At 37.9% G+C, this 12,373-nt stretch overlaps 1 long non-coding RNA gene and 1 other non-coding gene across 3 annotated transcripts in view; one reads left to right on the top strand and one right to left on the bottom strand.

Annotated features, from left to right (window-relative positions):
* LOC111740782 overlaps positions 1–4,522 on the top strand; it is a 16,629-nt gene extending 12,107 nt beyond the window's left edge. For both annotated transcript variants that reach the window (XR_002780744.1, XR_002780743.1), the window contains 2 exons: positions 983–1,134; positions 3,426–4,522. This is a non-coding gene — a long non-coding RNA (uncharacterized LOC111740782). The remainder of the gene's footprint in view (positions 1–982; positions 1,135–3,425) is intronic.
* LOC111740810 lies at positions 980–1,142 on the bottom strand. Its single transcript, XR_002780756.1, has one exon. It is a non-coding gene; the product is annotated as a U1 spliceosomal RNA (small nuclear RNA).
* Positions 4,523–12,373: the final 7,851 nt, after the last annotated feature.

Genomic DNA, 12,373 nt, shown 5'->3' with positions numbered 1-12,373 from the left:
TTTGTGAATCTGTTTTTGATTTGTTTGTTCTTTTTGTTCCTTAGATTCCACATATACATGAAATCATATGGTATTGCTCTTCTTAATTATACATATTAAGGTTTGAAATTGATGGCAGTGGTGGCAGATTTTACTTTCTTTCATATTTGTTCATATTTCTTTAGAAAATTATATAGAGGACATTCTGGAGAGGAAAGAACTTGTGATCTATAATGAAGAGATTGAGCAAGATCAGTATTTTTTATTTTATTTTATTTTTTGGCATTCCAAATGTCCCCTTATATCTACCTCTACCACCTCCATTATCTCACACACATTCACACACACACACACACACACACACACACACAAACATGTGCACGCACACACACATTCTTGCACACATGTTTTTACCACCTGAGAAACTCTTAGTCATCTTTCAATCATTCTTTTGATACCTGGCCCATAGTAGGGTCTCAAAAAATATTTATTGAGTAAATATGTCAGTGCATACCCTGGATGTGAGTGTCTGTTCTCTACTCTAAGTGATCTTCTTCAAAGCAAGAATCAGGTCTTTTCAGTCATGACTCCACAGCAGAGTGATATAAGACTTAATCAACAATAAATGGAATTTTGAAAGTACATTTATTAAATTGAAAAAGTAGTGAATATGAAATACAATTCTGTAAATTAAAATTTTATATTTCAACAGAGATTCTATAAATGTCAATGTTTTAATATACTATTAATTCATACAAAATATATATATTTAAAAGTCAAACTTATTTTACAGCCCCAATTAGTTGTGGGAATTTAAAAAAAAAACTCTTCAGTTTTGTTTTCTTTTTTTACCAACTCCGTAAAATGGGCATACCTTTCTGACAAGGTAGAGATGTGACGCTCAGATGAGCTGATGCATCGAAGAGTGTTCTGTAGGTGGGAAAGTAATACGACATAAATATGAGATTGACCTTTTCCTTTTTCTTTTCTTTTTTCTTACAAGGGGAGAGCATGAATGCAGTGCCCATAACCACAAATTATGCGGTCAAGTTTTTCACACTTGAGGAAACTGCAGGAGTCAGCAGATCAGGAGTGCAATAGATAAGCCTTGCCATGGGCAAACCACCTTCATGACCACGGTGTCTCCCCAGCCAGGTAAGTGCCCTTTTTCTTTTATTTCTGTTGAGAAACCAAGAGTATACTTGACATACATTTGTAGAAGAACTGCCATTCCAAAGGTGGAGAAAAGCTTTATTTTTACATCAGAAGATCAATCTGTACTTTTGAAGGTCTTATACTAGTGACTGTGTGGATTGGTCATACCAAAGAACACTTCTGTAATGTTTTCACTGTAGCTCGCCCACTCTCACCCTCCCTACTCCGAACTGAAGAGAGCTTGTTAACATGGTTAGCTGAGAGGTGGCCAAAATAGCTTTATTTATCTTTCGACTTGTTTTCTCCATTCTTTTGTTTCAGATTACAGCTTGGGCAAGCAAGAGAAATGAGAATAATATCCTCATTAAAAAGATATAACTGAGTTTTTACTTTCCTTCTCACTTATAAGCTTTCTTTTAACATAATACTAAGTATGCAGTAGGATAAACTTATCTTCTAGGAGACGCACGTTGGCTGTTGAAATAAATACCAAAGCTTTATAAATGAGGCTTTATAAAGTTTTATTCCCACCACTCTCATTAATTTCTGCTAACTAGAATCCTTAAACTCCAGCCACTAGTAATAACCCCCACAAAGAGCATTAGCTTTCAAATTTACTGTGCATGGGAATAACTTGGAGTGCTTCTTTAAAATGTAAGTTCCTGAGCCTCACCCATAATTACTAGGATTTAGTTTAGGTCTGGGGTACATCTCAGGAATCTGCATTTTAACCTGTACACCAGGTGGTTTTTATGCAGGTAGCTAATCTAAGACTGGAGGCTCTACTGCAGTGGCTTAGGGGATCTACAGTAGGATGCAAATCCCAATGTTCATTTTAAAAAGATAATAGCCTTACATGTCTAGCATTCATTCATTCATTTATTGATTTAACAAATATACATCGAGTGCCTACATGTTTCAAGCACCAAGTTATAAAGATATTAACACAAGGCAGCTTCTCTCCTCAAGGAGTTTATGACATATCTTTTAGGAGCTGAGGCAAGTTTCTGCTGCCTTTCCCCCCATGTACATACTATGTGACAAATCAATATTAGTATTAGTATCATCTGGGAGTATAAGGCAAAATGTTCAAATATTTTCCTGTTTTGGGCAGAAATTCTGTCTAAATGCCAGTGGAGGAACCATAAAGTCTGCAGATAACTTACGATGCAAGCTTTTTGTCTTTGGTGGGAAATGGGATGTTAGGAAGGGGTATATATGCAACAGCAAAGAGCCCTTCCTATTTGGCAGGATATGTCCGTTCTCAATATGTCAGTCTCGGTGGAAGGCTAAACCATTTGGGTTGTCATGTCTAGCTTTTCGAATCTGAAGAACTGATGCGAAGGTAGAGAGTCTGTCATGACACTATTTGTTACGGAGACTGTGGAGAATGTCCAGCAGCAGTGTTAAGGATTAAGGCAAAGCAGCAGTGACCAACAGTGCTGGCAGTGCCTTTTGCAGCATCATAATAAGGCTGTCTCTGGGTGTGAGGTGGCTTCCTTCAGCTCCAGCTCACTCTCTAACGGGTTCTCCAACCTCCTCATTAATGCTTTCCCGTAAGTTTCTTTTCTGCTTTAGTTATTCAGGTCAGTTTCTGTTGCTTGCAATCCAGAATCCTGACTAATACCAAAACTAGCATCACACGTGGCCTCAAAGAAATGGCAGAGGAAAAGCCTGAGATTGGCTATGTGGACGATATGGGCCTGAAGTCAGGGAGAATTCCATTTGCATGGGAATCAGGAAGACCCTAGAATGTAATAAGTCAGCCATTTAAATTATAATTCCTGTTTACCTGGAATGAGGTAATGCCCAATGAAGAAAAGTCTTTCTAAGATCGAGTTGCCACTTCCATATAAAAGTGAAAGGAACATAGAAATCAAGGACGACAGAGTGAGATATTGGTCTATCACTTTCTTGGAAAGCTCAGCAAAAGAGAATAACAATTCTCAAAATTCTCAGATAAAGACACTGATTGAAACCCAGGGATTATTTATGATCAAGCTAAAAGAATCTTTTTTCTATTGCTGCAAGGTAGCTCAGAAAAATCTATCTATCGAGTTCATTGCCATTGTTCTGGGAATGGCGGTATTCTGGGAATATACAGGAGGTTTGGAGAAACTTGGAGTACCCTGAATCCTCACCTCCCATTGAGCATCCTCTGTCAGCCTCCTCTCTGTCAAGAAATCCATCTTCCCTTCCTTGAAGACACTGTCCTCTCTCACTTACAGGAGTTACCTTCCCAAGGAAGCCAATTCTTCTCATTTCACTCTCTTTACCTCTTTGTCTCCAAGGTCAAGTCAAGGAAGAAAAGTACAAGAAGGCTTATACACAAACATCTCTAGAACTCCACTAATTTATATCTGCTAGGATCTTGAGAATATGTGTGGAAATGGATTCTAAGAGGGCCTGGTCCCGGATGGATCAACCTGAATTTATTGATATCGGTGCTAGAGATTCTACATTAAACACACTAGTTAAACAGGTGAGAGTAGTTCTAATTCTTTACTCAGCTGGTTAATGCAACCTGAACAATATATGTTATTCACATAATATTAATGTGAAATGCCATTAGTCCTTTGGACTAAAGGAGAGAAAGGAATACAAAGATTAAAAATAGAATTTCTGGAGTAGCTTTGTCATGTGCAATGTGACCAACCATATTCATTCCCCAATTATCTCCTAGAAAGGGCTAGAAACTGTTTCACCAATACCTTGAGAAGTACAATGGCAAGGGGACGAACAACATATTTGCAGATGAAAGAAATGTTGGTGAGAGGCACAAAAGTTCAATGAACCCCTTGATTTCAATGTGGATGAGGGAATTCTGAGGTGGCAAAAAACCAAGTAACATTAGGTAATAACAAAAAGCATAGCTATATATGTGCCATACAGCATCTTTCCGCCATCACAATCAGAATAGTCTGATCCACAGGGACTTAAACAATTTTCACTTGGTCATTGGATATCTAGGCCTACAACAGATATAGAGTACACTAAGGTCCTACCTGATTTGTATTGACAAGAGCAGAAAACCAACAAACTTCAAAGCTGGTGAACAGAGATCTGATTGGAAGGCCCATGAGAGTCACAATTTCTTTTCTATTTCTCTAACCTAAGTCATTTCAGAGACCCAGAGCTCTTTGAAAGTAAAGATAATATTGAGGCATTTAGAAGGAAAAATGGACCAGCTGTGGGACCTTGGGAGATACAGGGCCTGCGGGAGCAATGTGAGACTTTGGGGTTATATTTTTATATTTATCATTTCCCCAGATAATATTTTGTTCATTCCTTTCTATTGTTATACAAATGGTCCAATTTTTCAAAAGGATGTTTGAAAATCTTCTAATCTTGAAGAGAAGCATATGATATGATATTAGAATACCTTAAAAATGGCCACTCTTTATTTTATTATTTATCAGAAATGACCTTGTCTATAACTCAGAATTTTAGAGTTTTCTTTTTTGAATGTTGTGGTTACTTAATTCATTTTTCCAAAGACTTTTATTGAATGCCAGCTGAGTCTGCACTACAATCAGATTCTTACCTGTCTTCTCAGAAGGAATGTTTTTCTTTGCATTTGGAGAAAATGTTAATTAACACATTAGGAATGTATTTGGTACATTTAGTTGCGAATGCAAACAGTCTAATCTTCTATTCATTAGAGCCTTTTGTCTGAATCATTCAAGTGAGTAACAGGTTGCCCTGAGACATCACCAAAATGATTCAGTTATACTAAAAGTATTCCTTTTGTATTTTCTGGGAACGGTTATGTATTATGAATTACTCAAATTGCATTTTCATTTCATCACCACGGTAACTACTATAGCAACACTTAAAGAGACTGCCACGTTAATTATTTTACTGAATGAGGGATTCTGGCCAAACTTTCTGTGCTGAACATAGCAGAGAATGTTAAGAGCACTTACAGGAACTAAACATCATCAGAGATTTTGTACTTTGGGGCTTTATATTGACGTTGGAGGAACACTAGTGAAGAAGCTGAGGAACACTGAAAGGGCTGGGCTCAATTTTTCCTTTTGGGGTTCCATTTTCTTTCTCCGTATCACTATGTTTATTCTTTCCTAGGGGCAAGCACAACTGGAAGGCAAAATGAGAAAGTCATTTATCAAATGTCTATGTTCTAGGTGCTTTCTATGATCTGATTTAATATTCCCAACAGTTCTATGGGTAAGTACTATTTTTATTTTATTTTTTCTCTTGACAGATGAGAAAATCGAGGCTGAGAAAAAAGAATTCATGTAGTCGTTAATCTAATAAATAGTTATTGATTGTTTTCTTTCAAAATTAAAGGCCTTATGAATTTGATTGACTTTACTTTTTATAGCCTAGCTCTAGAAATCATATCCCCCTGACCTCTCTCTATACCCCTCAGAGACCTAGCTTTTCCCTCAGATAATCAGTAACCCTGGAGGCAGCAGAAGACAGCAGCCCAGACCTGACTAATGGTCACACAATCTGGACCTTTGTCAAGGTAAAGATAACATCTTGACCTAAGTTATATTTCAGTCCTTGGGCCTAAGGTAGAAAAAAACCCTGGCTACTTTCCCATTAGAACAGACAGAAGGACCCCAGGAAAGACCTTAAAACTTTCCTCAAGACCTGAAGAAATGATTAATTACCCTTACCTCAACTCTGACCTATCAGTACAGCCCATAACCCCAACTCTCTTAGCTACCACGACTAATGATTTTTCCCTATATAACCTACCCCCTAGAGGCCATCGGGGAACCAGATCTTTGAGCACCAGCTCACCTGTGTCTCCAGGCTTGGGGCCATTTTCTTAAATAAACCTTTACTTTCTTTGCAGCAGACTCCTGTTTGTGTCTTATTTAGCTTTGATGCATGCAGGCAAACAAACCCCCTTTAGTTCAGTAATTTTTTCAGCAACATGGACCAAACCAATAGAATTAGTGTAGCTAAGATTTAAAACAAAGTCTGTCTGACTCCATAGATCATACTTTTTATACTGTATGATTTTGTCCCTAGGCAGCCTTGAGTTGTATATAACTTCCCCACTGCAGGAGTAAGGAAGAAAGAGATAGAAGGTGGGGAGCGAGAAAGAGAGAGAGTTACTTAGTTAGTTATGTTGACGTAAGGAACTGTAGAGAATTTTTATAAGTTTATTTGAGCTAAACTGACAACGATTTCTGGGAAGCAAAATCTCAACACATTGAGAAAATGCTCTGGAAAATGGCAGTTTTGCAGCTTATTTTATTTATTAGAATCAAAGCAGGAGACAAAAGAGGGTTATATATGTGGGGGCTAAAAAAAATTAATACTTTTACTCTCACCTTCTAAGTTCTTCTACTGGGCTAATAATCAAAGTAACAGAGACAGATTAACAGAAGAAAATTAAAGTTTTAATGCATGCACATGGGGAATTCACATAAGCATGAAAATGCCAAAGACAGCAAGGCAACATTGGGTATATATGACATTTTTGGACATAGTAGAAAGGGTGGGGGGATGGTATATTAGATTTCAGAAATGAGAATGAGTAGTTTACAAGTAGTTGAGGAAGAGGGAACACACATGGCAGGCAAATTTTTGCTGGGCAACTTAAACAATGAGACACAGAGGGTACCTAGCTAATAAGACCATGCCTGAAGCTCTCTTATTCACCATACTTAATTCAAATTAGGCTCAGGTGAACATCCTAAGATTTCCTTCCTGAAGCAGGTATTTCTATCTGTATCTCTTGGGTAAGAAAGTGGGGAAAGCCAAAGTTTCTTTCTGAGTCTTATTTCTTAATAAACAGCTTAAAATCGGTATCCCAAAAGCAGCTCCAGAGTGGCAAAATTTTGGTTTCCTCCACATGGCAGATTAAGGGGGTGGGAGAAAGCAAAGTGGGAAAATCTCTGGGATTGAATAAAAAGTTAAAAGGAGAGATACATACCTCATTTACATTGGTGTGTACAGGATAGTTAATAATTAACATTTACAGCATATATAGTTGTGGGGAATTGGGGAATAGGGGAACAATGTAGGATGCTGTGGTCTGATGCTCTGCTACAGTGATTGTGCCCTGAAGAGTCTTGTAAAGAAAATTACTCTGACATTTCAAAAGTGTATTATCTAGATGCAAAAAGACAATAGACAGACTCACTTAAGGTAAAGATTGACCTTGGTCAAGGAAGCTATAGGCCTAGGACATAATTACCTGCATGACCCACTCTCAGTTAGGAATTTTCATCTTCAGACCATCTTATGTGTTTACTTTTGGTCTCTGAGTTTGTAGGGTCCACCATGATGCCCTCCCCTGAGCTTGCAGGCTTAGTATGTGGCCCCTTTTTCACCCATAGTTAGTTAATGATAGCCAGGGGGTAGAGGTACAGCTTTCTATGCCCACAATCTGAAAGGGGTGTAGAACCTATTCTACAAAGAAGCAGAATACATGATGTAAGATCACTTACCTTTGGAAAGCCTCTCTTCCAAAAGAATATCCTTTTCTCCACCTTTCACGAGAGTTAAAGCTTTCTCAAATGCGATGAGACCCGAGGGTTAAACTGTAAACAAAATGTAACTTTTCTTTCTTCTTCTTTGCTTGCACTATATACTCGTCATCTTCAATTTCTCTCTGTTTCTGGAGTGTATCCTGTTCTCTCTTTCTTCTATTCTACTGATCTATCTGGAACACACTTATTCCTTCTTTTTCCTTGCCCTTCTATACCTGGATATCTTGTACTAATCTTCCTAGTCTTAGCTTTCTGACATCTCTTTTTCTGTTTAACCTGAGGTCTGAAACCAGGTTGGGAGCACCTAGCACCTATCATCCTGGATCATAATTGCCAGTTTTCGACTGTCTAAATCCCTTACTAGATGGTCACTTGTCTGAGGGCAGGAGCCACATCTTTTCTTGTTTATCACTGTAGCCCCAATGCTTGAAGAGTGCCAGGCTCATTGTAATTGCTCTCTAAATATTTGTTGGAAGAAAAAGAGAAGGGGAGGAAGGGGCCAAGGGAGGAAGACAGGAAGAGAGGAAGGGTGGGAAGGAGGAAGAAATCCTTAGGGATGGCTCATTGTTCTTCCCATATTTAAATGACTTTGACATGCTATGAGGGACTTTGCTCATCTGCCTAGAGCAGCATGATACAATTACATTTATGCAGCAAGAGACATGTTTTTTTTATGTGCACTATCCAATATGGTAGTAACTAGGCACATGGCACTATCGAGCAAGCAAAATGGGCCCAGTGTGCTTAAATAATAAATTTTTAATATAGTTTTATTTAAAATTCTAATAGTTCACGTGGTTAGTGGCTACTGGGTGGCTCAGAGCTGACCTCCCATGCCTGTCTGTACAACTCCTCCCTCACCATTTCAGCTCCCCCCGCTGTTCAATACTGTCTTATTCATGGTAATTTTTCTATTGTTTTTAGGAATTCCTCTAAAATTCTCCTTTACAATACCAGGCAGCAAAAGTCAAATAAATGCAGCAGATAGAATATTATTTACTCTTCAGCAGTCTTAATGAGGGTGATTTTCATCTCACAGATACTGGTGAGTGATTTCTATCCATATCATCCAGAGCTGTGTTTTTTCAAAACAATGTCCGTAATGGTAAAATGGTGAAATAAATAAATAGTATCTTGAATCGTTAGGCCAAATGCTCCAAAATCAGCTTAAAAATGTAACAAAGTTTTAATTTGAACATTGTTCTTCATTCCTTTGGTATACTGAGAAAACAACAGGGAACAGAACAGCAGAAGATAGGCAGGAAGAGAGACGAGAGAAAATCGTGAGGGAGAAAATGAGTAAATAGTCTTCGTCTCTTCACACGAAGCTGAATGAGACCATCCTACAATTATTATTAGAGAGCCAGCAGGTGGAGAACCCAGGGGCACATCATCAGAAGCCAGAGTCTTCCACACTACACGAACTTGCTTGGACAAGCTACATAACCTCTCCGAACTGCAGGATTTTACTTTTCTAAATGGGGGGAAATATACCCACTCTCCTTATATGGTTAGGTTTGTCAAGGTTCAAAAGAAACAACATATGGCAAAAGGATATGCAGTGTAAGTTATTCCTTCTGTTACACAAGAGGAGGCAGTTTTAAAATCTCGCCACTCTGACTTACAATAAAAATTTAGGACAGAAAATAAACAAGATTATATTTCTTAACAGCCATTGAAATTTACCTGAACATATATGTGTAGACACACACACGCGCGTGCGCGCACACACACACACACACACATCCTAATTAGCCAGGCAATATCTACTTCACAGTTGTCCTGGAGCCTGGCACTGCTGAATACCAAGGACAAGATGAGATCTTGGATGGATTGGCATGAAGGCGGGGGAGTTAGCAGAACAGCACTGGAATTCAAAGCAGGGTGAGATCTGCAAAAAGAGTACACCTTTGGATCTCTTCTATTTTCTATTTCCCTTATAAGTATCTCCTTCAACTTCCATATTATACTAACTTCCTCCCTGAGCAAGTGCCTACTTACTTTGAAATGTTGTAGTCCAGTGCTTGCACCAAGGATTCTCTTTAGCTTTGAGAGATGTATCTGCTCAAGAAGCTTAATTACATGTCTAGCAGTATACTAGGTGCTCTGTAAAACGAAAGGAAAAGCCCTCAAGAAGTTTGCACTCTGGAGATGGAGCTCATATGCAAGTGGATGACACAATGGTCACAGATAGTATAGCAGAGCATACTAGGGAAAAATTGGCCCTGCCCACGTGCAATTTAAAACCTTCAGACTTTCTAACAACCTCAAGAGTATTTGTAATTGGAGCACTCATTTTCAACGGCATTCCTACTTTGAATAGAAAGAATATTGACATTCTATGGGTAAAAATTCTGATTTATAAATTTTATTTTCAGTACAAACAAAACCACCAGAAAATGACAGCCTACACACTAATTACACATGCAAGATTCTATTAGGTTAGGTCAAACTAAATGATTGCTGTATTCATCATGTATTTCTAAATTGATTTTAATAAAGTTTAATTACTCAAAATGTTGTATGTACCACGTCTGAAGATTCAAACTATTTTCTGATTTATTAAAACCTATATATACAAACTATGACCAAAATGAAATGAAATATTACCAGTTTCCCTAGGTTTGTACTAAAATTACACCCACCAAATCAGTTGTGACCCATGTATATGTATGTATGCATGTATGTGTGTGTATACATAGCTGCTTCCTGTATTCTTTCACTCATTCATTTATTCATCCGTCCATCCACCATCCATCCATTTATCCATTATGGAAGAATCTTGATATAGAGAAAGAAAAGGTATTTAGAACTGGACAGACCTGAGCTTGAATTCTAACTCCACTATTCATCATTAATTATGTCTCTGGACCCCAGTTTCTCATTGTAAAATAGAAATGGATATATACAATACCTAAACCAATAAGTTGTTGTAGCATTATAGAATGTAATATTTGTGTAGAGATAGTTCTTTAATTTATAATTATCCAATCTTGGTTGAGATGAGACAAAGTAAAGCAGTCATCAACATTATCCTGAGGAATACCTTCTGAAAATAGCGGTATAATCACTTATTCTCCATTATAAGAAGAGAAACACAAGCTGTATTAATCATCAGGGCTCAGAGAATGAGTATTTTGGTTTTCCACATACTGTGGATCAGAGGTGATTTTAGACTGGTCAGCACAATATTGCTAGTCAGACATTTTGACTTCTAGTATGTCAAATCACATATTCCTGAATAAATTAAAGTAATTGAAAAATAAGTCCCTATTTTTAAAATAATAAATTTTGAGGCACCATTGAGAAGCCAGCCTTGCTCTGGCAGAGCAGCCAGGGAGTGGGCTATCTCAGTGCACGTCTTTTTGTTCATCTGATACTTTGAGAAACAATTACGATTTTTCCTTTGAGAAGAAACCAAGTCATGAAAATATTGGTATTCAGCTGTAACCAAGTCTCAGTCTTAGAGGAATTATCAGCATTCTCTCTGTGATCAGCTCTGTCCACCCTAAGAAAGCCTAAGGCACTTGATGGCATTCCTACTTTTTCTTTTGTGTTCAGAACTCAAATAAATAGACCTTTTCCTGGTGTTAATAGATATTTGACTCAGTTGAAATATGCGATGGGTGTGGGAAAAATTGAAACTGGCATATATAAGTGGCTTGGGTTAGACTCAGAAGCCAGTTTCGAAAAAAGAAAAAAGTAAAGTGCCTCACTGAATGCCCAGTGCAAAACAGGAACACAGAGATAATTAGTTTCATTTCCCAAAATTTGACTAAGCCTCTGTTGTGTGTCATGTACCAGCCATCCTTGACCAAATAAAACTAGGTTCCTGCTCTCAAGAGGCCTATAATTAGGTGCTGGAGGAATTTACTGAGAGATATAAATAATGCGAATTTGTTAAGTGTAATAATAAAAATACAGCATATCGTACCCTCAAATGGAAGGGAGGAACCCCCTCAGCTGACAGGGCACAGAGAATTTCACTTAAGAGAGTGTGTTATTCTCGAGACCCTGAGTAACAAGGGGTTTATGAAACTTTAGTCCATGTCCTTCTTGTGTTTGACTTTGACATACTGTCTGGGCCTGGAAATCTTTCCCTATTGGTAAAGCAGCGTTTGGTAGTAGAACAATAATACAAACCTTGGTTTTAATATCCTCCAAGCTGTTTCTATTCATTAATTAATTTATGTATTTGTCTTCGCATCTCTTCGACAAATATTTACAGAGTGCTTAGATGTGCTAGGCACTCTGTAATCAATATTAATAATAGAACAAATATTTTTCCTATTCTTGTGGAGTTTATGACAGATGATAACAAGTAAATAACTCAATAATTGTAAACAATTTAACAACTAAAACCCATAAGCATACTTTTGTAAATTATAATACAATCTACGGAGAAAGAGACAAACTACTTTAGGCAGCAGCAAAAGCCTTTTCAGGAGCTAACGTTCACTGAGGCATGAAAGCAGAGGAGGAATGAGGAGTGAGAAGAGTGGGCGCAGAAGTGGCAGGGAGAGCTTTGCAGGAAGAAGAAGGAGTGTGTGCTAAGGCCCTGAGGTGGGAAAAGCTTTGCCTGCTCAAGCTCTTGAAAGGTAGCCAGTGAGGGTGCAGGTGCAGTTTGTTAAGGAGAAGGCAACACAAAATCTTAACTCAGAATTCATTTATATTCATTTCAAAATGTTCTCTATTCGGCTCAAGTGAGAGCAATACTAAAATAATACCAGGGATGGAATGCATCCCTCTCTCTCATCTCCGAC

Source organism: Pteropus vampyrus, unplaced genomic scaffold (genome assembly GCF_000151845.1).
Source record: "Pteropus vampyrus isolate Shadow unplaced genomic scaffold, Pvam_2.0 Scaffold68, whole genome shotgun sequence".
NCBI lineage: Eukaryota > Metazoa > Chordata > Mammalia > Chiroptera > Pteropodidae > Pteropus > Pteropus vampyrus.
This window is presented reverse-complemented; position numbering and strand designations above follow the sequence as displayed.